Source organism: Notechis scutatus, chromosome 6 (assembly GCF_049901735.1).
Source record: "Notechis scutatus isolate UNSWTSFEM ecotype Mainland chromosome 6, rNotScu1.2, whole genome shotgun sequence".
Taxonomy (NCBI): domain Eukaryota; kingdom Metazoa; phylum Chordata; class Lepidosauria; order Squamata; family Elapidae; genus Notechis; species Notechis scutatus.
The window spans coordinates 40,447,587-40,471,882 of NC_142014.1; the positions used below are offsets into that span (position 1 = coordinate 40,447,587).

At 33.6% G+C, this 24,296-nt stretch overlaps 1 long non-coding RNA gene across 1 annotated transcript in view; it reads right to left on the reverse strand.

Annotated features, from left to right (window-relative positions):
• Positions 1 to 272: 272 nt before the first annotated feature.
• The window catches only part of LOC148130183 (uncharacterized), a 58,023-nt gene continuing 33,999 nt past the window's right edge, over positions 273 to 24,296 (reverse strand). Inside the window, exon 4 of the long non-coding RNA XR_015750215.1 lies at positions 273 to 327. This is a non-coding gene — a long non-coding RNA (uncharacterized LOC148130183). The remainder of the gene's footprint in view (positions 328 to 24,296) is intronic.

Sequence of the window (24,296 nt, forward strand, 5' to 3'; positions counted from 1 at the left end):
GTTCTTTTGGTTGGTAAAAGTCAACACTAACTCGATGGCATATAATCACTCAGAAAATGTAGGCCAAATTAATGGATTTTTAAAAAGATTTATCTCCCATTGTTCAATTGAGGACTCAAAGTTAGTTAGTTTACTTTATTGTCATTGCACCTCATACAACAAAATAAAATAATTAAAGTAGTATATATGTAGTGTTCCTTTCCCTTATCCTGCCCTTAACCTCCCCCCTTAACCTTCCCCCCTTAACCTCCCAAGAAGAGGGACTGGACTGTGTGGCCAAAAGTCATCCAGTGAATTCTGTAGATGTTTCAAGTAAAATACTTCTCACTGAGAATACATAAGACATCGACTCTGGTTAAAACAGTCATTTAAATCTGAGTTAGCTTTTACATCAGAAATAGTTCTTTCAGCTTATAAATAAAAGATAATGTTTTTAATGAAAACTACACATGATTTGCATTGGTATGTAATGACCAAGTCTTTTTTAAAAAAGAAAATTCATCTTTATCTGTCTTCTGAGATCGCATATTTAATAAAAAGGAAATTATATGCAGTAGATTATATGTAGGTAGATTATCACTCAAGTATTGGACTTAAAGTATTGAAGAAAAAACCAATTCTAAATCACCTGGTAAAAGAAATGTTAATGTTCAACAGAATGGTGAACAATGCGGACAATAATTTTTGTTGTTCTATTTATAAGATAATTTTCCAGGCCTTTAACTTTTATCTCCCCCACTTTTATTATTGTCATAATTAATTTTAAATTTTGTTAATGACAGAGCAATTACTCTTTTTTTTAATTCTTGCCTATTTCCTTCAACCCTCTGAATCTCTTTTGGGGGGGAAAACATATTGCAATAGGAATCTTTGTTCTAGACTCATTGGCTCAGCTAGTTGTGCTTTCAACACTGTACCCATGTGCATTTTCACATTTTGAGACTTGGAATTGGTTTAAATACAGGCTACATTTAGAATGCATGTAAGTATATGGGGAAAGTGACTTTTTAGTATGGATGCTTGTCTTATTTTTCTGCCTGTGTTTAAGATGGCATTCTTGGGAAAACAACAGATCACATTGCCTACTTAAGAAAAGATCATTTGTTTCTGATTTTTTTTTTTTCAGGCCATCAATTTAGCTGTCTGTTGAAGAAAATCCAGTTCTACAGATTTTGCTAAATTTTCCTTTGAAGATAGCTCCTATTACATTACAGGTCAGAAATAGCAAAGACTCCAGGCAGCACAGATTTAGCTGACCTATTTCTCAAAGCTCAGAACTAGCAGCAATGCTATTACTCAGATTCAAAAGAACAATTTTTAATTTTTCTTTTTTCATAAATGAAGGATTGCATTAAAAATGATGGCCTTGATATGTGTGTATGTGTACATTATGGTTTTCATCAGCCTTGGCTTTATTTTTCCAGAATTAGTACACTCATTTAAAATAGCACAAGCTTATGGCTGTTATTATTTTTCCTTCTTGCAGTGAAAATTGTCGTGGAGTATATAATAGCTAGTACAGTGACTAAGTGACTGCTTGTCAATCAGATAATCCCTGCTGGCATTTCTTTTTGCACAGAATAAGTTGGAATAACAATGCAGAAAGTATACTAAAATAGATGTCATAAGGATCCAAGTCTGAATTATTTTACTAGCACAAAATAGGGTTCACAGTGTATTTATGGTCAGCCAAAAGCAATGTTTAGATAATTATTGAAGGCTGACATTTGGAAAACATACTTCTCAAAATAAATACATATATAGTACACTTAGCAACAAATATATTAAAATGCCTCTTTGAAGTTCTGGAAAGAGACTGAATGTTTAAAAGAGAGTAAAGGTACATTTTGTGAGTGTTTCACTTATCAATCCAAAACTTGTTCCAGATGGGATTTCATGTTTTTTATAGTGGACAAATGTAGTCATAAACATTCACTGGGGAGATTAGGGGGAAAATAAAGACAAGGATACAAAGTGACATATATAGTTTCATCAGGCATTGCGACACAAATAGATATTTGTATAAGTATGATATGCAGACATTATTGTAGCTATGCATCTTTTGAAAACATTGGGTGCAACTCCAAAGACCATTCAAAGTATTATAATTATAATCTTTAATGTGGTGGGAAAAAAATCAAATACAAGGTAAATTATCTTGTTCAGCTGAATTAATACTCATGTGAATACTCTGAGTATATAAACAGTAAAGTTTCCAATTTTTATGACATTATGATGTGATAACAATCTTTTCTGATCTAAGTCAGGACTGAGTGGTTTGAATTTGTATCTGATTCCATGGAGGTTTGAATGTACTTCCCTGAGCCCTACAAATATTGCTGTTAAATACATATTAAGTGGCATCAGTTTAAATTAAATTACATTTAGTTTTGATCCATGACTCCAGATCCACCTACTTTGAGAGACGAAATTAATATTATTGACAGTCCACTGGATATAAATCCACTGGAATTCAGAAAAGATTTTTTTAAAGAAAATATGCTCACAGCAAGGTTGCATTCTACAATGATTGGCTGAAGGGAATTTGATGAAGCAGAACATATCAACCAGCCATGTATTAACAGAATACATGTTACCAAAATTAACACTTTAAGAGAAAGAAATGCAAATAAAAGGAATATGTGATCAGTTGCAGACTGGAACTGTGAGTGTTATGTTGGAAGCTATTGCTTCCAGGGCAATAGGGCTTAGTAAATTTGTAAATTTACTAAATTTGCATGTTTAAATCACACCAAATATGAGAACTGAAAAGCGAGATTAAACCTCAAGAAAGGCAAGAGAAAATATATTTGTATTTAAACTGTACTGAAGAGTAATAAGATAGTTTTCCATGCCCTTGTCATATTGATAAAGGGCAATGAATTGTTTTAAGTGGTGTCAGAGTAGCGTGTGATTGTTAGATTGTTAACTACTCATGCCATGTCATATGACTGTGTCTGTTTTACCATAACAAGCCAGTCAAAAGAGGGAATCTGATTTTTAAATGGTGTGTTCCTAATCTTGTAAAATGTGGTCCTTTTGTCTTCTGAAACTTGTGCTTGTGTTGTATGTAGATTTAATTTTAGTGTGTTATTGGTCTGGAATTTGAGGTAGGACACTATTGTTTTTATGTGATACTGATTTCATAGTCCTAGCAATGCTCAAACTTTCTAATTTTGTTTCTAACTTGTGTCCCGTGTTAGCACTTAATGTTCCAACACAAAATATGTATGTGTTTAAAAAATAAAACATATTTTAATCACTTTATATATAGAATACCTTATTTTATTATATGCTGGAAAGATCTATCAAATGAATAGCAATAGCACTTAGATGTATATACCGTTTCATAGTTCTTTACAGTTTGCTCCATATTCCAGAAAAGCTATTCCTCATGAGGTAAAAGGAGTCCCTGTGTATTTTATGTGGCTGTTACTAACTATAGGGGACAGTGTTCATCTCCATTTCAAGGCCATTGAGCCAGTGCTGCCTGAAGACATTTTCATGGTGATGTGGCACAGCATGATGTCAGGGAGCAGTGCTACCTTCCCACCAGAGTGGTATCTATTTATCTACTCAAATTTGCATGCTTTTGAACTGCTAGGGCAGGAATTGGGACAAGTTATGGGAGCTCAACCTGTTGTGTGGTGCTCGGGTCTGAAACCTGGGCTTCCAGCTTTCCCAGGCAACAATCCAGTATCTTAACCACTGAGCCACTGTGCTGCCTTCCCTGCTCTTGAGGAGATTATGATAAAAGTTTTAGGCAGATTTAAAGCTCTTGGGGATAAAGGGCTAGCCATGTTGCTTAAAGTATAACCAGCGCCTTTGAAAGGATACTATGTTTGTATATTTCATTTCTAATTATCTTCAGAAATTGCTTGTTAAGTGATTCTCAGCTATTAGGAACATTTAGATCAACAGTTTTTTATTGGTAGTGGATGAGTTTCCTTCAATCCTTAGCAACTTTAAAAGCTTTAACTTTTTTAATAAACAGCAAAAGATTATTAAACTTGAAATAAGATTTTAGAATTATTTATTAAAAATCTTTCCAGTAAGAACATGTTTTGTTTTGATTTTTTTAAAAAGCATAATAAGATTCAATTTAAAGTAAGACACTAGAGGAAATTAGAGGGCATTTACAAATACAATTAAAAGAGAAGAATACTAAAATTCAATTTAAAATTAGCCACTTAAATAAAATGATGGCATAGAAATTTAATAAATAAATATAAATAAAATTACAGAATGAAACAAAATATTTTAACATTGGACATGATGAAGGGTATTTTTAAATAATGGATTCAGAAATTAATTTTACAAGTGTCTACTCCAATAAACACAATTGCAGCTAAAAGACATCATAAAAGATAACAAATTCTACCTATCAAGATTGAGATTGAATTGCAAGTGATTTAAAAATGACAGGCTACAAGAATGACATGGAAAAATATGTTTCACTGGTCATACAAGAGAAATTGGCTGATGTCTTAATAATTAGAAAAAGATACAGAAAGAACAAAACAAAAGAGTCACATTCATAATTTTCCTATATTGGATTTACAAAAGAGGCTTTAAAGCTTTGAAGAATTTCATAGAAGGAACAAAGAAAAAAAAGAAATGAAGTTTTACAACATTATTTGAACAGCCTAAAGATTAAATGTGTAAAAGTTGCATAGACAACTCAGTATCAGAGATCATAAACATTTTTATGAAGTAAAAGGAAGAAATGCAAAGCTGGCTTATTTGACCATGGTTAAAAATAGTATGGTACCTCTAGTAACCTTCAATGGACTAAAATGACAATGCTTTATCAATTTGTTTATAGATAAGAGATGAGATATTGAAAGAGATCATTGTTTATTTAAAATAAGATAATAAATTACTATAATTGTATATACTTGTAATGAAGATAGGAAGTCACTTCTTTAAATATTACTTTTCTTTTACTATATTCTTATTTTTTATTTTCTCTTTCTCTTTTCCCTTTTTTATTTTCTTCACTTCTACTCTCTTTTATTCTTCTATTTTTCAATTTGTACTAGTTTTTACTGTTGTAATTAGAAATCTTTACTAAAATTTACTAAAATTACTATAAAAAGTGATGTCATAATCTAAATCAAGTAAGGGCTTCTGTTTACTAACCTTTATTAGTCATCTTAGCTGCTGATGTAGTCCTCACAAAAACTAAATAATTAAAGTAGAATAACATATCACATGCTGGATCCAAGGGCTCTTAGTCTGGAATAAATTCCATTGGTTTACAAACTCCATCTATAATCAGTTGTAATATTCTTAAGCATTCTAATGAACAATGTTGCATATAAAGTTAATTATTTGTGTAAAACTGTCCAGGATGAATATTCAATTTGTCTCTTAAAACATAAATTGCTAGCATATAAAAAGTAAGTACTCATTTGGATTTTATTGAAAATTGTGAAGGGTTTTCAATTTTGTTGTCTGTCATACAGCTAGATTATTACTGTCCCTCTCTCTTCCATATAAATGAGCAACAAATTTATTCTTGTGGAAGGTATCAAAACTGTATTCTATAAATGAATACAGTGATAAACGTAACAAGATTTTAAAGCCTATGATCGAGTCTGGGAAAATACACTTGCTGGTTTAACTTAATCTTACATTGACAGGTATTTCCTCTCTTTGGAACCAGATTCTAGTTCATGTCATGAAAAATTTAGCATCTATTCTTGTTTGCATATTATTCTGAATTCCTCTTAAGCTGTCACTTTCTGCCAGTAAGCCTACCTCTTATGCTCAAATGGTTAGCTTCACTTTGTTTGCCCCTGTACTGTAATTCAGATATTAAATTACAATTCCCAATAAACCCTGTATTTCTCCAAGGGCCTCATGGATATTAATGCCATAGTACTAGATTCTTGCCTGGCCAATCTTAATACAGCTGTTTAACACAATTAAATAAGACAGATATACCTTATTGATAAATATTCCTGCACAATATTTAAAAACAAGAAACTCCTTTAGGCTTGTTTTGGCTTTTCTTTTCTTTTTTTCCTCAGAAAAACAAACAAGAGCCTAAAGGAATTCATGCCATAAAGTTATTTGAAGATACTATACTATGTTCCCTGTCTAATTGGTAGCTTAACTCTTGAATAAATATGATGTAAAAGAGATGCATTGTACATTGACTTTTTGAAAAGTCAATAGCTTTTGACTTTTCATGAAGTGACTTGAATAGACCTATTTGAAAGCAGTTTCTAGCAAAATTATCTTCTAATTGAATGATAAATTGCATAGATTGAAGAATTCTGATGCATTATAATGAAGATGGCAGCTATTTCTCTAGCTTGAGGTTTCCTACATTATATTTATGTATTTTTCTGGTTTGGAAAATAATTAACTCCTCCATTGTGGGCTAAAATCATGGACATATCTCCTCAGAATGCAGAAGTCTCATTCTCTTTCCATTCATTCTGAAATGGAAGATGTTCTAATATGCTAAAAAACATAAGATTTGGTTGGTGTGAATTTTTTTGTCAAGCAAAGGCATGTCTTTTCAAGTGGCAAAACCAGCATTCTTTGGTAATAAAAGAGTACTGACAAATAAGGAGTTCCTTGTAAGAATGGACTTTCCAATACCCTGAAGAATATCACATGCATGATTACTTTATTAATATATGATCATAGACCAAATGTAGCACATGCATCATGTCATGCATATGCTACAATTATACAATTATATATTTGCATAATGATACTTGATGCAAATATGTGATTATAGCATGATTGTGTCATTGCACATCCAACAAAGGAAATCCCTGCCATGTGCTCAAGTCTGATAGAGCCCCACTGTCTATATATCCCCTGAATCCAGTACAGATCCCAGATTTTATGCCCAAACAGCAGGCACTCACGCGCCCACACAACTTAAATCCAGTTTTTCTTCCAGCTGCATGCTAAATGGTTTCTTTTTTGTTTCCTAAGTCAAAGTTAAGTATTTACAGTAGCATGGATTGAACTCTATCTCAACTGTTCCCCCATTCTGCTTTATCACCATTCTTTCCTTTTGTGGAAAAGCAAATTCTAACATTCTCATACATTATACCTGACAACTGAGGTTGTTGCCAAGTCAGTGGCATTGACATACTGCCACATTGTTGCAATACAAAGCCTTCACATTGTAGTACTCACCTATCCCATCTGAATGTTTGCTTTATGGCTCAGGGATCCATCTTGTTGCCGCAGGCATGTGAAAATGGATGAAATGAGCTGTGTTCAAAGTAATCAAATGTATAGAAGATCAATTTCCTCTGAGTGCTTCATCAGCTCTCTCTTTAGCAAAAAATTCCCTTGTAAACAGCAGGAGAAATGCAACTCAGTCATGATAGCTGCTTTTCCATTAGTGAAATATCTCTGGCAGCTAGAATAGTAAAGTGTTGCCCTGTCAAATGTACTTCTCTTTAATCAACTGGAAGAGTTGAGAAGAAACAGAAGAATACCAAATGTCCATGTTTCTATTATAGAAGCATTGTTCTGCAGCTTGTACAGATTAACACCTTATTCTTCCAATACGATAGCTAGAAGGAAAACATCCCTTACAACATGGAGGATTCAACTAAACTAATGTCATTGATTGACTGTCTTCGGAGGTAGCAGCGATTCAGCAATATCTGTAGATGTCTGTAGAAGAGGTAAAGTGAAAAAAATTAGGCCTTTAAGAAGGTTGTCAACATATTTTTAGAGGTTAATTTCATTTTTAACAATTACACTGATTGTTAAAATATTCAAGAACTCTGTGCAGAGGCAAAAAATAGAAATGGGCTACATTTGATTTGATTAGAGTTATTATAACCATCCCAGTCCAAAAGTCTCAGAAACTCTTCATGGACATTAGTCAAGATTTTAACAAACAAACAAAAAAAAAACCAGCCTTAAAATTCTTTTCTTGCTTTATTTCCTAGAAATTCCACGTACACTAATCTGTTTGACAGAACAAAAATGAGCTTGTTTAAATAAATTTGGCTTCTATTGTAAGGCTTTTAATTTTATAAATACTTAAAAATACTTAAAAATAACTAATATATTTTAATTCAGTTATATACTTTAACATTTAGCTATTACCTACAAGTTTTCCATATCCTTTTATTTTTTGCCAATATGGTAATATATTTCTCAAGATATGAAATATAGATGCTGTTTTTTTCCTGTTCAGGTTTTGTAAATGTTTGGAGACAGCGTGATATAATTCTTGTTTTCTTGGTAGTTTTCTCTCAGTACTTTTAATATGAACTTGTTCAATTCTATTTTGACATGAATAAGATATTTTCACAGTTTAACTGATCAATATTAAAAGAAAACATTGGGCAATTTGTCTTTTTAAAATGCCATCCTGACAAATGCAGCTTTCTAGGAATTTTTAGCCCTGCTAAGATTTTCCTACTAGTCTTATTTGCAACATTCAATCTTAGAAGAGCAATTGCCTACAACCACTTTTAAACAGCTTATCAACCTGAAAATTTTCCATGTTTCATCAATTGGTTTGGGGGGAAAAATTAAAATGATATTACAGCAACAGATTAGAAGTAGGCAAAATGTAACTGATTTTATATATTTATTTGTATATCAGATTTGGAGAAAGCCCATCTCACTCACAGAGCAACTCTGGGGAGTGTACAATTAAAACATAAAATTTATATTGTATTCAAGTAGAAGTGTTAGGCGTAAACAACCAGATCTACATGTGAAGAGTTTGATTATTTTGTTGCTCCTATCTATTTTACAGAAATCTGTGGCTAGCAGTCTGCATCTGGGCCAAACTAGATAGTCTTGTGCCCACATAATGATTTCAGACTAATTCTTACTTGATTTCTCATCCTGGGTCAGCAGTCTCTCTCCAACAAGGAGGAAGTTAAAACAAGGATAAAAATTAATAATGTTAAAAAGGCAGGGGGTGGGACCTTGAACTTAACTTTCACTTAACTATGGTAGTATGCTCCTCTTTGAATACCAAGCAAATCAGCAGAGCCAGGTTGTTCCATATTGACAGACTTGAAACCCAACGTTCCCATTGGTCTATTTTAACCGCTACCTGATTGGACAACCAGGGCCGCTGCGATTGGCTCGCTAAGAGCCTGCCGCGATTGGTCAAAACCAAGCACGGGAGTCTCAAAGTGATGTCATTGGCCGCTAAAGCCCCGGCGAGCTCTATAAAAGAGCCACCGCGGCTGCTATTCTTTTGAGCTGAACTTAGCCGATAAGTAAAGAGCTGTTGTTACTGAACCGGAGTCTCTCGTCTTTATGAGCCCAACCCTTCGAATATAACACAGGTCTTCAGAAATTTCCAAATATCTTCAGAGATTTCCAAAAAGCCAAAAGAATGATAGCTTGCCTTACCTCTGGGAATAGAATGTTCCAAAGGGCAGAAAGTTCTGTTCTTGGACCCCACCAGTTGAAATTCTTTAATTGACATGGTCTGTAACATACCCTTCTGGTCCTGGACTAATCTGGTGGTATAGATCAAACTAATGAGGTGAAGATAGTTCTACAGTTAATCTGACACCATGCCAACTGATGGTGATCTTTTAAAAAAATTATCTTTCTCTTCATTTATCATTTTCTTCCGAAACAAAAGATTATTCTCAGGTACCATATTCTTACCCACTCCCATCTCATACTTTCCTATGTATATGTATTATAATATGGGCTACACGCGGTTTGAAGTTTCTTCAGCGACAGACAGAAATCCGCAATCGTGCATGTTTTCGGTCTGGGCTCGCCGCTGGAGCACCCTGAGCTGGCTGGTTGCGGGGCTAAGCCACACCGTAGAGGTGGTGAAGAGGGGGGAGACTGCCAGCAGGGTTGAGGAGAGCTACATCTCTCCTATTCAGCTGGTCATTACTCCCTTTCCCAAAGGCAGTTGCAGCGGTGGTCAGAAATGGCCACCACAAAGAAGAACTCGACCGGAAAAGAATGTGCAGGAGGAAGATAAGAAGTGAAAGTTTTGGCTGACCGGGTTAAATTGTAAAAGCAACAACTATGGCACCCTGGAATTTAAACTTACAAAAAAATAACATCGCTCCCAAAGAAGAGTCGGAAGCAGCGAAGGAAAGGGAAAAGGGAAAGGTTTGTTTTTTTTCTTCTTCTCTCTCCTTCCCTATACTGATAACTAAGAGACTTAAATAAGAAATTGGAAAAATCCGCTTTGACATCAAAAGGCAATTAAGCTGAAAATAAAACAAAATGTCAAAGGGATAATAAAGATTTCTGGACACTAATTTTTTTTTCATAAGCAGGAAGGGAGAGAAAAAGAATAAGGGCAGGATCTGGAAGAGGGAGGAGACTGCCTGGAATTAAAAAGAATCTACAGTAAAACTTCAACAAGACTTCTAAAAGATACATTTTAACTGAAACTTTGTAACTAAACAGTAACCCCAGGAAGAGAAAGTGAAAAAAAGAGCAAAAAGCAACAGCTTGCGTGTATTTGGATTATTTGGTGATATTTGGATTCTTGGTTATTACATTTGAATGACTAAAATTAATCGGGTGGTTGTTTAAAAATTTATACAATGGCACCACTTCTGGATGAATTGAAAATGGAACTTAAAAAGTACAAAGAAGATGCACAAGAAGGGAAGGGTTCTTTTGGCTTTGTTTTTCAATTCTTAGAAATGGAGATTTGGAACTATGAGAAACAACGAGAAACATCTGCAAAACAAGAAGACAGGGACAAAGAAGAAGCCATCTTTAATGAACAAGTAATTCTATGTGGGGAAGAAAAAGGAAAGGAGGGGGAAGAGAATGGAGAATTTAAGATTTAAAAAAACAACCAAAGAAAAGAAAAATAATTCGAAAAATAAGTATAATACTGGAAAGCAACAGAAAATGGGAATACAGAAGAGAGAAATAGAGGTAGAGAGACAAGGGGGTAAAAATAGGAGATAGAAGAAGAGAGGGAAGAAGGAAAGGAAAAGAAGTTACAAAGGACCGGAGCAAGATATAGAGAAACAGGATCTATTTAGAGATAATGAGTGAAAATCTAACTGAAAAAGTGATTCTGTAAAGGTACATAAGATTGTATTGTTATATTAGTAATAGAAATAACTTTAGAAAATTGAAAACTATGTATGATTAAAATGAGGGATAAAATAGTTAGTGTAATTTAGTGAAATGTTTGTTAATAAAATAAGTGAAATAAAATAAATGAGAAAATTGAATTAGGAAGGAACGGGAACATTTTAATTAGTTAATGTTTTATAAAATATAAGTGAAGAGGGGGGGAATTAATTATGGAAAGCTTATAATTGTTCCCATAGAAGTATGATATTTAATTGAAAAGTAATGTTAAGGAAGTTAAGACTTTAATGAATATTAATATTAATGATAGAATTGAAGTGGAATGGAATGTGTTGTTTTAATTACATACATTTATAATTTTTTCTTTTTTTAAGAATATAGTGTGTATTTTAAGAATGTACCAAGCAGAATCCAAATGGAAGTTATGTATTATATTGAATGTTATAACTTTAGGGTATATATTGAAGCCTAAATAAGAGTTAAATGGATAAACTTAAGAGATATAAAGGTGTCATACTCCAATCAGTAACTACGGGAGAAATTTTGTTTAATGAGAAAAGATAATAGATAATTGAAACAGGACAGACAAAAAATATAAATGCAATGATTTGAATTGAGATGAGATAATTAAGATAAAATTGAGAAAATTAAAAGAGGGGAGAAGCTATGCAGAAATTCTTTCTTCTTGCTTTCCTTTTGCAATTAAGTAGTTGATAAGCCATAAAGAATGAGTAGTGAGCTATAATTTAAGGTGTAAAGTACTTAATCCAAATCTAATCCAAAGCATTTATTATGAAATGAGGTAACTGTAATGACAGAAGTGATTTTGTAGATAAAGTTTTTTTATTTTTAAACATAGACACATGCAAAAACATAAAAACATAAAATCCTCTTCCATTTTATAGACATACAGTGTGTCAGTTGGTTACGTATCTTTTGTGCTATACTTTTGTAGTCATTTACTCACAATTTATATCAATCTTCACATTGTCAAACTAACATATGTTTATATATTTATCAGTTATTAATCATCCATGACTAAACTATTTATTCCATCGTTTTATATGAGATGTTCCACATTTTATTTTAAAATCTGTTATACTTTCAACCATATATCAATCTATTTATATCAATCTATTTATATCAATCTATTAGATTTCTATCACAAAATTATCTAGTTTATTATATTACCATGCCTTTTTATCCAACCATTGATAAAACAAATCCCATATCATATAAAATTGCTTATCTTCTTGTTCTCTAATTGCAAATGTGAATTTACTCATTTTAGCATAGTCCATAATTTTTTTTGATAACTTCCTCCTGCATAGGTATTTTGTCATTTTTCCAGTTCTTCGCAAATACAATTCTAGCTGCTGTTAAGACATTTACAATCAAATATTTCAGTTCTTTACTGTATATGTCTGGTATGACTCCCAATAAAAAGATCTCTGGTTTAAAGTCTATATGCTGTTTTATCATTTTTTCCAACCATGTGTAGATTTTAGTCCAATATTTCTTTGCGTCTGAACATGTCCACCACATATAGTAATATAAACCAGGTATCTAATGACATTTTCAGCATTTATCCGATTTATTCCGAAACATTCTCATCGGGGGTAGAGGCCACCTGTAAAACATCTTATACAAATTTTCTTTATATGCAGTTGACATTGTCATTTTATAATTTTGAGACCACAATTTTTGCCATTTTTCCAAGTCAATCCCATATCCAAAATTTTCCCCCCAAGCAATCATTGTTTCATTAACTTGCTCCTCCTCCAGTTTAAATTCTAATAGATATCCATAAAGTTTTTTAATTACCTTTTCATCAGTACCCATCAAAATTTTATCTAAGTCAGTCAATAAATACCTTCTGCCTTGGAGCCTTTATCAAACCTAGATTGTATTTGCAAATAAGAAAACCAATTCATTTTTACACCTTGTTCTTGCAACGTTTGCATAGATTTAAGTTCACCCTTTTCATTCAATATCTCCCCATATCTAACTGTTTGTTCCTTTTTATATATTATTGGATAAGAAAAAGCTTCAATAGTTGATATCCATGTTGGAATTTTTAAGTATTATTGTCTTTTAATCTTCTCCCAGCTCAAAAACAATGCCTCACGAATATAATGTCTTCTAAAAAACCCCTGTGTTTTAGTTCCCTTATACCAGAGAAAGGCATGCGTAATGACAGAAGTGATTGATACTTTTAATTCAAGATAGTTTAATCAAGTATTTAGTTTAACTAATCCCAAGAGCTGTTTCAATATTTTGGGGTTTCCTGAAGACATTCTCATTTACTAAATCATTGACGGCAATGGCAAAAGAAAAAAGAGTCTGAAATAAGGCATAGCTGGAAGAAAGGTGGTTTACATGAATATTGTCTCTCCAAAAAATGTATTGGTTATCTTGTTCTTTGTCATCCCTATTTGTAATTAAAGAGAAAAGTACCTGAAAAGGTACATTAACTTTAACAAGTGGATTCCTAGCCCAAAACATTTATCTTATATTAGTTCAAACCATGCCTGACATTATAAAGAAATTAAAACAAAGCACCGTAGTTATTTTTCAGGTTTCAGCTGCCATTGTGCAATTTCACTCATTGGACAATGTCATGGATGTACCAGAACAATTTTCATTTGGACTTCAAAGGCATTTCTTTAATACTGCCAGGGTCTGAATCTCAAGGCAAAGTCAAGATGGATCATCATATTCCTACAATAGCACTAGCAATAGTACTTAAACTTATATATCACTTCACAGTGCTTTACAGGACTCTCTAAGTGGTTTACAGAGTCAGCATATTGCCCCCAACCATGTGGGTCCTCATTTTACCCATCTTGGAAGGATGGAAGGCTGAGTCAACCTTGAGTTGATGAGTCCCAAACTGCCAAACTGCTGGCAGCCAGTGACAAGCAGAAGTAGTCTGCCGTACTACATTCTAACCACTGCGCCACGCAGCAAAGAGTTTTTAATGCCTACTTTAACTAGTGACTGTCAGCTATATTCTTGCAGTCACTGATTACTAAGGTGCTTGGAAATCAAATATTAGTAGGTTGCAAAATCATAATTTCAGGTAAACCTTTTGGTAACTGCAATATGTTTTTAATTAAATGTTTATGATCTCTAATACTGAGTTGTCCATGCAAATTATGTAATTAATATAACTCGGCCAGCAAGGTGACTCACAGTGAAAGCAAGATTTACTTTCTGCCTTGATCATTGGTAAAATGCATCATACTTGAAGTAATGGAAAAAATATTGGGAAAATAAAAAAAGTGTGCATTACAAAGGCAGAGTTAAAACTAGTATTATCTCTATCTTGGATTCTTTCCAGGGTAAGCAATGCAGAACACTTTCCCTGCAGCTAATAGTGCAGTGGTAGGTTAAGATTAAGGAACACCTAAACTAAAGGTTTTTTAGTTTATATTTTAAATTAAAATATTTTAATAGAGACTTAATCACAAAACTATATTATAAATACATATTTCATTGCAATTGGAATGGTAAAATAAAATGCTGAAGACTTCTTGAATTACAGTTTTGATGTCATTTATTTACAAATACATTGGGTTTATCTGAATTATAAACATGATGATGATGATTATTTTAAGATTATCAATGCAATTAATATTCATGGGTTACTAAATGACATTATTTACCCAATGGAGGAAATCTTTTTCCGGGGAAATTACAAGCATATTCATTATATCATTTAAAATCAATGCAACTACCATTTGATTTGTAAATGTTCCATTTTCATTAGAATAAAATTGAAGAGAAAAAAACCATCCCAAGTCTGCAAATTATATATATAAATTTGGCCTTCTTCCTACAACACATTAATTGATCAATCATGGGGTTGGTTTGTTCTGCAAATAGAGTTACCTATCAGAAAGATGAGCAACGTATAAATGTAATAAATAAATGTAATACAGCCAGTTACCCCTCAAAGAGTTACAATTAATTCAAAATAGACATACAATTAAATACAAACTTAAATTAACTAGACTCAAATGGTTGTATCATGGCAATTGATCAATCAGTTAATTGGTTTTGTTTATCTAATCCTCCAAAAAAATGTTGCCAGAAAAAAAAGACATCTGAAAAAACAAGCATAGTTGTAGCAGCACAAAAATCATTTCTGGATTGTGATTGCCACAACCAAGCTGCACATATTCCTCACAATGGCCCAGTTATAGTGGTGTGTTGCCAGGACTATTGATACGATAGTTTTATTTGGATAGAGGTTGAGTTAAATAGGTTTTGGAAACAGGGTCATCCTGTTGAGACAGTGTATTTTCCAGCTTCAAGAGAATCACCCAAGACTAGGCACGCACGCCCCCAACTACCTCAATTCCAACTACTGCCGGCCTTAAATGCAAACTACTCAATGCAAGAAGCCTCGTGAATAAAATACCTGAATTTCTCTTCCTCCTAAATATGGCTAACTTCGACATTATATTTGTCTGTGAAACATGGCTCAATGCATCTCTCCCCGACTCCATTACCACAGTAAGAGACTATCATGTTTACAGATCAGATCGTGAAAATCGTCGAGGAGGTGGAGTTGCTATATTCTATAAAAAATCCTTACATCTAAAAATATCCAAGTTACCCAGGAGTTTGCCCTTCCTGAAACCATCATCTGTGAACTATCCTCAAATATCACAATTCGATTCTTACTATGTTACAGAGCACCTGATTATGACATCGAACATGTAAACAAGCTAAATACATTACTAACATGGGCTGCATCCTGCCCATACCCTTTTATCCTTCTTGGTGATTTCAATCTACCTCATATTAACTGGACCCTAAATGATTGTACAACTGAAATCATACACACAACCTTCTACAATGCTATTACAAATCTGGGACTGGAACAACTAGTAACCAACAACACTAGACTAAACAACTGCCTCGATCTCATCTTCTGCAACAGTTTGAACCTAATCTACGGAATACAATCTAAAGAACCCTTTTCCAGTAGTGACCACAATATGATCGACTTTTGTCTCAACATACATCCACACAAAAATCACCACAATGATGTAATCCCTATTGTAACTTCAAAAAAGGCAACTATGATCTTATAGACAACGATCTCTCATCCCTTGATTGGCAATCTCTATTCACTGGATGCAATACTGTTGAAGACCATTATAACATATTTTTACTTGAAGTCAAAAGAGTCATCAAACTATATGTACCAACAACAACTCCCAAAACAAAACAAAAAGCAGATTACCCATATCAATAAGGAAACTTCAATCCAAAAAGAGATCACTCTGGCGGAAAAACAAATCTGGTCACGTTGCCAATTTCAAAAACCGATACAAAATCTATGCCACCAGATAAAGACCGAATGCACCAATTATCACATTAAACAAGAGGAAAACCTTCTAAGCACCAATTCCACCCGCGCTTTTTACAATTTTGTAAACAACAAACTAAAAGACTCAAGGTCCATCCCTCCCTTGATAGGACCTGATGGTAAAGACTGCAACGACGACACCATTAAAGCCAACATCTTTAACACATTCTTCGGCTCAGTATTTGTAAACAGCAATGGATCATGCCCAATATTTCCTAGCCGTACCACAGATAACAACAATGATCTAATACATATCGATTTCACAGAAGACAATGTTGAAAAAGCAATACGCAACCTAAAACCATCTCTATCTATTGGACCGGACGGAATATGTGCCTACTTCTTAAGAAAGCTATCCTCTGCCATAGCCAAACCTCTAAGCATAATCTTTGAAAAATCTTTCAGAACCAGCTCCTTGCCTAACCTATGGTCACAAGCCACAGTCATCCCCATCTTCAAAAAGGGAGACCCAAGCCTAGTTGAAAACTACAGGCCAATCTCCTTATGCTGCGTCACCTGTAAAGTCATGGAATCAATTATTAACCAATCCATCATCCTTCACTTAGAGACAAATAACCTACTCTCCAATAAACAATTTGGTTTCAGGAAAAAACTATCCTGTAATCTGCAACTCTTACACTGCAAAAACATATGGACGACACAACTCGACCAGGGCAAAACAATAGACGCAATCTACATAGACTTCTGTAAAGCCTTTGATTCAGTGGTACACGACAAACTACTCCTAAAAATAAAATCCTATGGTATCTCTGGACAACTGAATAACTGGATAGAAGCATTCCTGTCAAACAGACAACAAATGGTCAAAATCGGGAGCGTCCTATCAAATCCAGTACCTGTCAATAGTGGTGTTCCCCAAGGCAGTGTTCTAGGACCAACTCTCTTCATACTCTACATAAACGACCTCTGTGATCATATTAAGAGCAATTGCGTTCTCTTCGCTGATGACGTAAAGCTGTTCAATACCACAGACAATACTGCTACCCTTCAAAAAGATCTTGACTATGTATCCGAATGGTCAAACAAATGGCAACTTCAAATCTCAACAAATAAATGCTCTGTCTTACATATTGGCAAAAAAATCAGAAAATAAAATACAAGCTGAATAGTCAAGATCTTGTTGATGACCCAAGCTCTGTAAAGGACCTTGGAATACTCACCTCTAATGATCTAAGTGCTAGAGCACACTGCAACTACATAGCCAAAAAGGCATTAAGAGTTGTTAACCTAATCCTACGTAGCTTTTTCTCTGGTAATATCACACTACTAACCAGAGCATACAAAACATTTGCTAGACCAATACTCGAATACAGTTCATCAGTCTGGAATCCACACTACGTATCTGATATTAGCACAATTGAGAAAGTCCAGAAATATTTCACAAGAAGAGTTCTCCACTCCTCTACTCGCTGTAGAATACCTTATGCCACCAGACTTGAAATTCTAGAACTAGAAAACCTTGAATTACGCCGTCTTCGGTCTGACTTAAGCATGGTATACAAAATCATACATTGCAATGTCCTACCTGTCAATGAATACTTCAGCTTCAACCATAACAACACAAGAGCACACAATAGATACAAACTCAAAGTAAACCGCACCAAACTTGATTGCAGGAAATACGACTTCAGCAATAGAGTGGTCAATGTCTGGAATACTCTACCCGACTCTGTAGTTTCTTCCCAAACCCCAAAAACTTTAACCTTAGACTGTCTACTATTGACCTCACCCTTTTCCTAAGAGGTCTGTAGGGGGCGTGCATAAGCGCACCAACCTGCCTACCGTCCCTGTCCTATTGTTTCTCCTATTCTTTTATTCTTCTTATATGTAACCATTTCATGTATTCACAACTATGTATACATTTATACTTATTATCTTGTAAACAATTGACAAATCAAATAAATAAATAAAATAAATAAATTATGAAATAAATAGCATTTATCTTATTCCAAATGGCTTGGGTGTTTGGCTGGGGAAGCAATGCATATCATATTTGGAGGAGGGAATGAAGGATGTTGAAGCAATGTTCTTTCCTTTGGGACTGTAGCCTACACAGATTGTCTCAGGGCCAATGCGAATATTAGGCAGTCTTGGAGAAGCTGGTGTGCCTGTCTGCAGCTTAGCTAGGTGGGTGGGCTCATTGCACTTCACAATTTTGTTTGGATAATTGCAGGATATAATGGCAAAATACCCTCAAAGAAAGAAATACATTAAAACGAGAACATCATAAAACTTGATTATATTACTGCAGATAGGCATTCAGCTCAAATTGCCAGATGACAGAACCCCTGACTTCATGGAGTGTTTAAAACAAAGAAGCAAAATAGGAAATATTAACGTTGTATATATGACTAATTCTTCCACTGAACAAATTTTGGATACTGGCATCTTTTGACATTGTTGATTCTAGTTTTTCTAATGCAAACTTTGGACAATGTATTCTTCAAATACTGGAAGTGTGGTGCCTGGCTGTGATATGCCTACAGTAAAGCTGAAGAACAGTTGGAATCTATTGAACTTTTAAATGGGGATTTCTTTCAAGATAGGTTTGGGTTGCCTTAGATCATGAAGTGTATTGTCAAAATTATTGAGTGTTACAGTTTTTTAGCGTTAGTAAACTATAGTTCTTTCTGTCAGATGAAGCACATAATAGAGAACTAAAGAACTTCATTCAAAATCAAGGATTTCGCTGATTCCGAAGGAAGATTCAGATTCCCGACTCATACAAACTATAAATCAATTTCTTTGTTAAATACCTATTATAAAATATTTGCTACTATTATAGCAAATAGACTAAAAAGAATCTTGAATGAATATATACATAAAGACCAAAATGGATTTCTCCCAACAGACAAATTAGGAACAATTTAAGAATAGTGTTAAATGTTTTGGAATACTATGAAGCCCACATGGAAAAATAAATAGCCCTTGTATTCTTGGATACGCAGAAGGCATTCAACAATTTAAATTGGCAATTTTTAATTCAACAAATTTATAATATGAAGTTAGGCACTAAATTTGAAAACATTGTAACCACAATTTACGCCTCACAAAAGTCGAATATCTTAATTAATGGAGAATACACACACTCAATAAAAATAGAGAAAGGAGTTAGGCAGGGATATCCACTATCTCCCCTGCTCTTCATACTATCTTTGGAAACACTACTTACGTGAATTAGGCAGAACCCAGGAATAAAGGGGCTAAAGATTAAGAAAGAAGAATATAAATTGCAGTCATTTGAGGATGATATGGTCTTTTCATAGAAGATCCAATTGAACTAGGTCAGGAACTGTTGAAAGAGTTAGATCAATTTGGGAAAGTCACAGGACTCAAAATTAACAGGAAAAACACGAAATTAATAACCAAAACTTAACAGAAAAACAGAATTCAGAATTGGAAAAGGCTTTACAGGTGGTAAAGAAAATTAAATACTTAGGAATATGGTTGACGGCTCATTGTAAGACACTAATGGAAAATAACTATAACAAACTACTGCAACAGATAAAAAGACCTAGAGCTATGGGTTAAATTGCAACTCTCCCTATTAGGGAGGATTGCCACTATTAAAATGACTATTCTTCCTAAATTTATTGATTTGTTCCAGACAATACCAATAAAAATACATAAAAAATACTTTGTGGAACTCAATAGGATAATAGCAAAATTTATTTGGCAAGGGAAAAAACGAGAATAAATTTAAAAGCAATGCAAGATATGAAGAGCAGGGGGTATGGCACTCCCAAATTGGGAACTATATCACAGCACAGCTTCCTTACTATGGCTGGAAGAATGGGTAAATTTATTGAATAAAAGAATATTATTTCTAGAAGGCCATGATTTACAGAGGGGTGGCATGTGTTCTTATGGGACATGGGGAAAACCAAACAGAATTACTTCCACAGACATGAATTAGAGACTCTTTATTGGCTAATTGGAATAAAATAAAGAAAAAACACTATCTAAAGATTCCGATTTGGATCTCAACGATGGAGGCGAAGATACATCCGAACAATCTGGATATTAATAAGATGATAAAATATAAAGACCGACTGGATACACAAGGAACTTTAAAATCATGGCAAGATCTCCAAAAACAAGGGTTACGAATTGATCGGTGGGCTTACCTCCAAATACAAAATAGATATAGATAGGATAAGAAAGTTTTTGGAATCTACAGTAAGCCACAACAATTAGATAAAATCTTACTAGGTTCAGACAAAAATATAACCAAATTTTACAACTACCTATTAGAGATAGAATTAGAGGAGGAAGTAGTCAAAGGCAATATGATAACTTGGAGTAGAAATATAGGATGTAGCATCACTTTAATAGAATGGGAAAAGGTCTGGACCAGGAATAATAAAATCACAAAATCAGCAACATATAAAGAAAATGCCTATAAAATGTTTTACAGATGGCAACTCTCTCCTTTGAGATTAGCAAAGATGTCTCCTAACATGAATCGAATTGCTGGAAATGTAAAAAGAATCATGGAACATTCTATCATATGTGGTGGTCCTGTACAGAAGCCCAAAGATACTGGCGGAGAATCAAAAAATGGTTGGAGGAAATTACGGCTGAGCAGACTGAATTAAAACCAGAATTCTTCCTATTAGGGATATTCAATAGACAACTTCCAAAAAAAGCCACATATATAATATTACACATACTTACTGCAGCTAGATTAGCTTTTGCACAATGTTGGAAACAAGCCTATATTCCAACAGAGGAAATGACTATTCAGAAAATAGTAAACTGTGCAGAAATGGATAAATTGACCCTTGCACTTAAGGATAAAGAATCATCAGAATATTACAAGAGTTGGTAAGGTTGGTACGATTGGATAGAACAAAGATAGATAATATAATAGTAAACATTATTAAACTGTAAAGGAGATTAAGCTACATCAGTAGTAACTATATACTCGCATTAAGATTTAATTGTAAATATGACACCAATAATGATAACAAATAAGGAACCACAAACTGTTAATAATGGAATTGCCCTTGATTCATTTTTTTTGTTTTCTTTGTTTTTCTATGTTGTGTATGTGTTTGTTCATTTATTTTAATTGTATATTCAATAAAGTTTGCTTAAAAAAACAAAATCAAGGATTCTGGCCTATGGAATTTCATCTTATTAAATAACATACATCTACTTAAAGATTTACATAAACATACAGCTCATAAATTTACATAAAGCAATGCTATGGGTGATTTAGAGCTCTGGAATGAGCTGCTTCCCATACGCTGATTACAACCAGCTTTATTGTTCTTTATCACTTGCTCTTGAACATTTTTGAATCTGATAATTGGGGTGAAAAGCTCAACTGAATTCAGACAAGATAGAAATGTTGTCAGTCTATAGACAATCTTCTGAGTGGGATAGTAACTTCTGAATGCAATGTTATGTTTTAAATGCACCTAGTACTTATTTTTAGATAGTTTGGAAATGAAATTAAACACATTGGTCCTTAATTTTCCATTAGCAGTTTATTCAAGTTTTTACTTTAAAACAACTGCCAAAACCTTTCTAGAAAAACTCTCAAAGTTTTCTTTGTCCAAGTTTGTTTGTTTTTTAGTTTACTTATTTTATGGCATTTCTAAGCTCCATGCTGTTGTGCATTGAGAAAGTGCCTAAAAGTTTTTAGTGACCAGGATCAGATGCTTGAATATACATCAGTAATGAATGAAATTATATAACACCTTTATAAAAATAACAGCCTGGCTGGCCAATTGTTTCCAGACTCACTTCAATGTTTTTAACAATATAAAACAGAGTAAGTCGATGAATGCAGGCTCCTCCCAGTGTAATTTCTAAATTCTGGTAGAATCTTCCTCTTTTTCCACAAACTATATTAGCAAATATGGAAATATCAAAACACAGTGACATAGTAGAGCAAGTCCATATCAGATGTGCAAGAGTCCTTAAAACAAGAACATCATAAAACTTGATTATATTACTGCAGATAGGCATTCAGCTCAAATTGCCAGATGACAGAACCCCTGACTTCATGGAGTGTTTAAAACAAAGAAGCAAAATAGGAAATATTAACGTTGTATATATGACTAATTCTTCCACTGAACAAATTTTGGATACTGGCATCTTTTGACATTGATGATTCTAGTTTTTCTAATGCAAACTTTGGACAATGTATTCTTCAAATACTGGAAGTGTGGTGCCTGGCTGTGATATGCCTACAGTAAAGCTGAAGAACAGTTGGAATCTATTGAACTTTTAAATGGGGATTTCTTTCAAGATAGGTTTGGGTTGCCTTAGATCATGAAGTGTATTGTCAAAATTATTGAGTGTTACAGTTTTTTAGCGTTAGTAAACTATAGTTCTTTCTGTCAGATGAAGCACATAATAGAGAACTAAAGAACTTCATTCAAAATCAAGGATTTCGCTGATTCCGAAGGAAGATTCAGATCCCCGACTCATACAAACTATAAATCAATTTCTTTGTTAAATACCTATTATAAAATATTTGCTACTATTATAGCAAATAGACTAAAAAGAATCTTGAATGAATATATACATAAAGACCAAAATGGATTTCTCCCCAACAGACAAATTAGGAACAATTTAAGAATAGTGTTAAATGTTTTGGAATACTATGAAGCCCACATGGAAAAACAAATAGCCCTTGTATTCTTGGATACGCAGAAGGCATTCAACAATTTAAATTGGCAATTTTTAATTCAACAAATTTATAATATGAAGTTAGGCACTAAATTTGAAAACATTGTAACCACAATTTACGCCTCACAAAAGTCGAATATCTTAATTAATGGAGAATACACACACTCAATAAAAATAGAGAAAGGAGTTAGGCAGGGATGTCCACTATCTCCCCTGCTCTTCATACTATCTTTGGAAACACTACTTACGTGAATTAGGCAGAACCCAGGAATAAAGGGGCTAAAGATTAAGAAAGAAGAATATAAATTGCAGTCATTTGAGGATTATATGGTCTTTTTCATAGAAGATCCAATTGAACTAGGTCAGGAACTGTTGAAAGAGTTAGATCAATTTGGGAAAGTCACAGGACTCAAAATTAACAGGAAAAACACGAAATTAATAACCAAAAACTTAACAGAAAAACAGAATTCAGAATTGGAAAAGGCTTTACAGGTGGTAAAGAAAATTAAATACTTAGGAATATGGTTGACGGCTCATTGTAAGACACTAATGGAAAATAACTATAACAAACTACTGCAACAGATAAAAAAGACCTAGAGCTATGGGTTAAATTGCAACTCTCCCTATTAGGGAGGATTGCCACTATTAAAATGACTATTCTTCCTAAATTTATTGATTTGTTCCAGACAATACCAATAAAAATACATAAAAAATACTTTGTGGAACTCAATAGGATAATAGCAAAATTTATTTGGCAAGGGGAAAAAACGAGAATAAATTTAAAAGCAATGCAAGATATGAAGAGCAGGGGGGTATGGCACTCCCAAATTGGGAACTATATCACAGCACAGCTTCCTTACTATGGCTGGAAGAATGGGTAAATTTATTGAATAAAAGAATATTATTTCTAGAAGGCCATGATTTACAGAGGGGGTGGCATGTGTTCTTATGGGACATGGGGAAAACCAAACAGAATTACTTCCACAGACATGAATTAGAGACTCTTTATTGGCTAATTGGAATAAAATAAAGAAAAAACACTATCTAAAGATTCCGATTTGGATCTCAACGATGGAGGCGAAGATACATCCGAACAATCTGGATATTAATAAGATGATAAAATATAAAGACCGACTGGATACACAAGGAACTTTAAAATCATGGCAAGATCTCCAAAAACAAGGGTTACGAATTGATC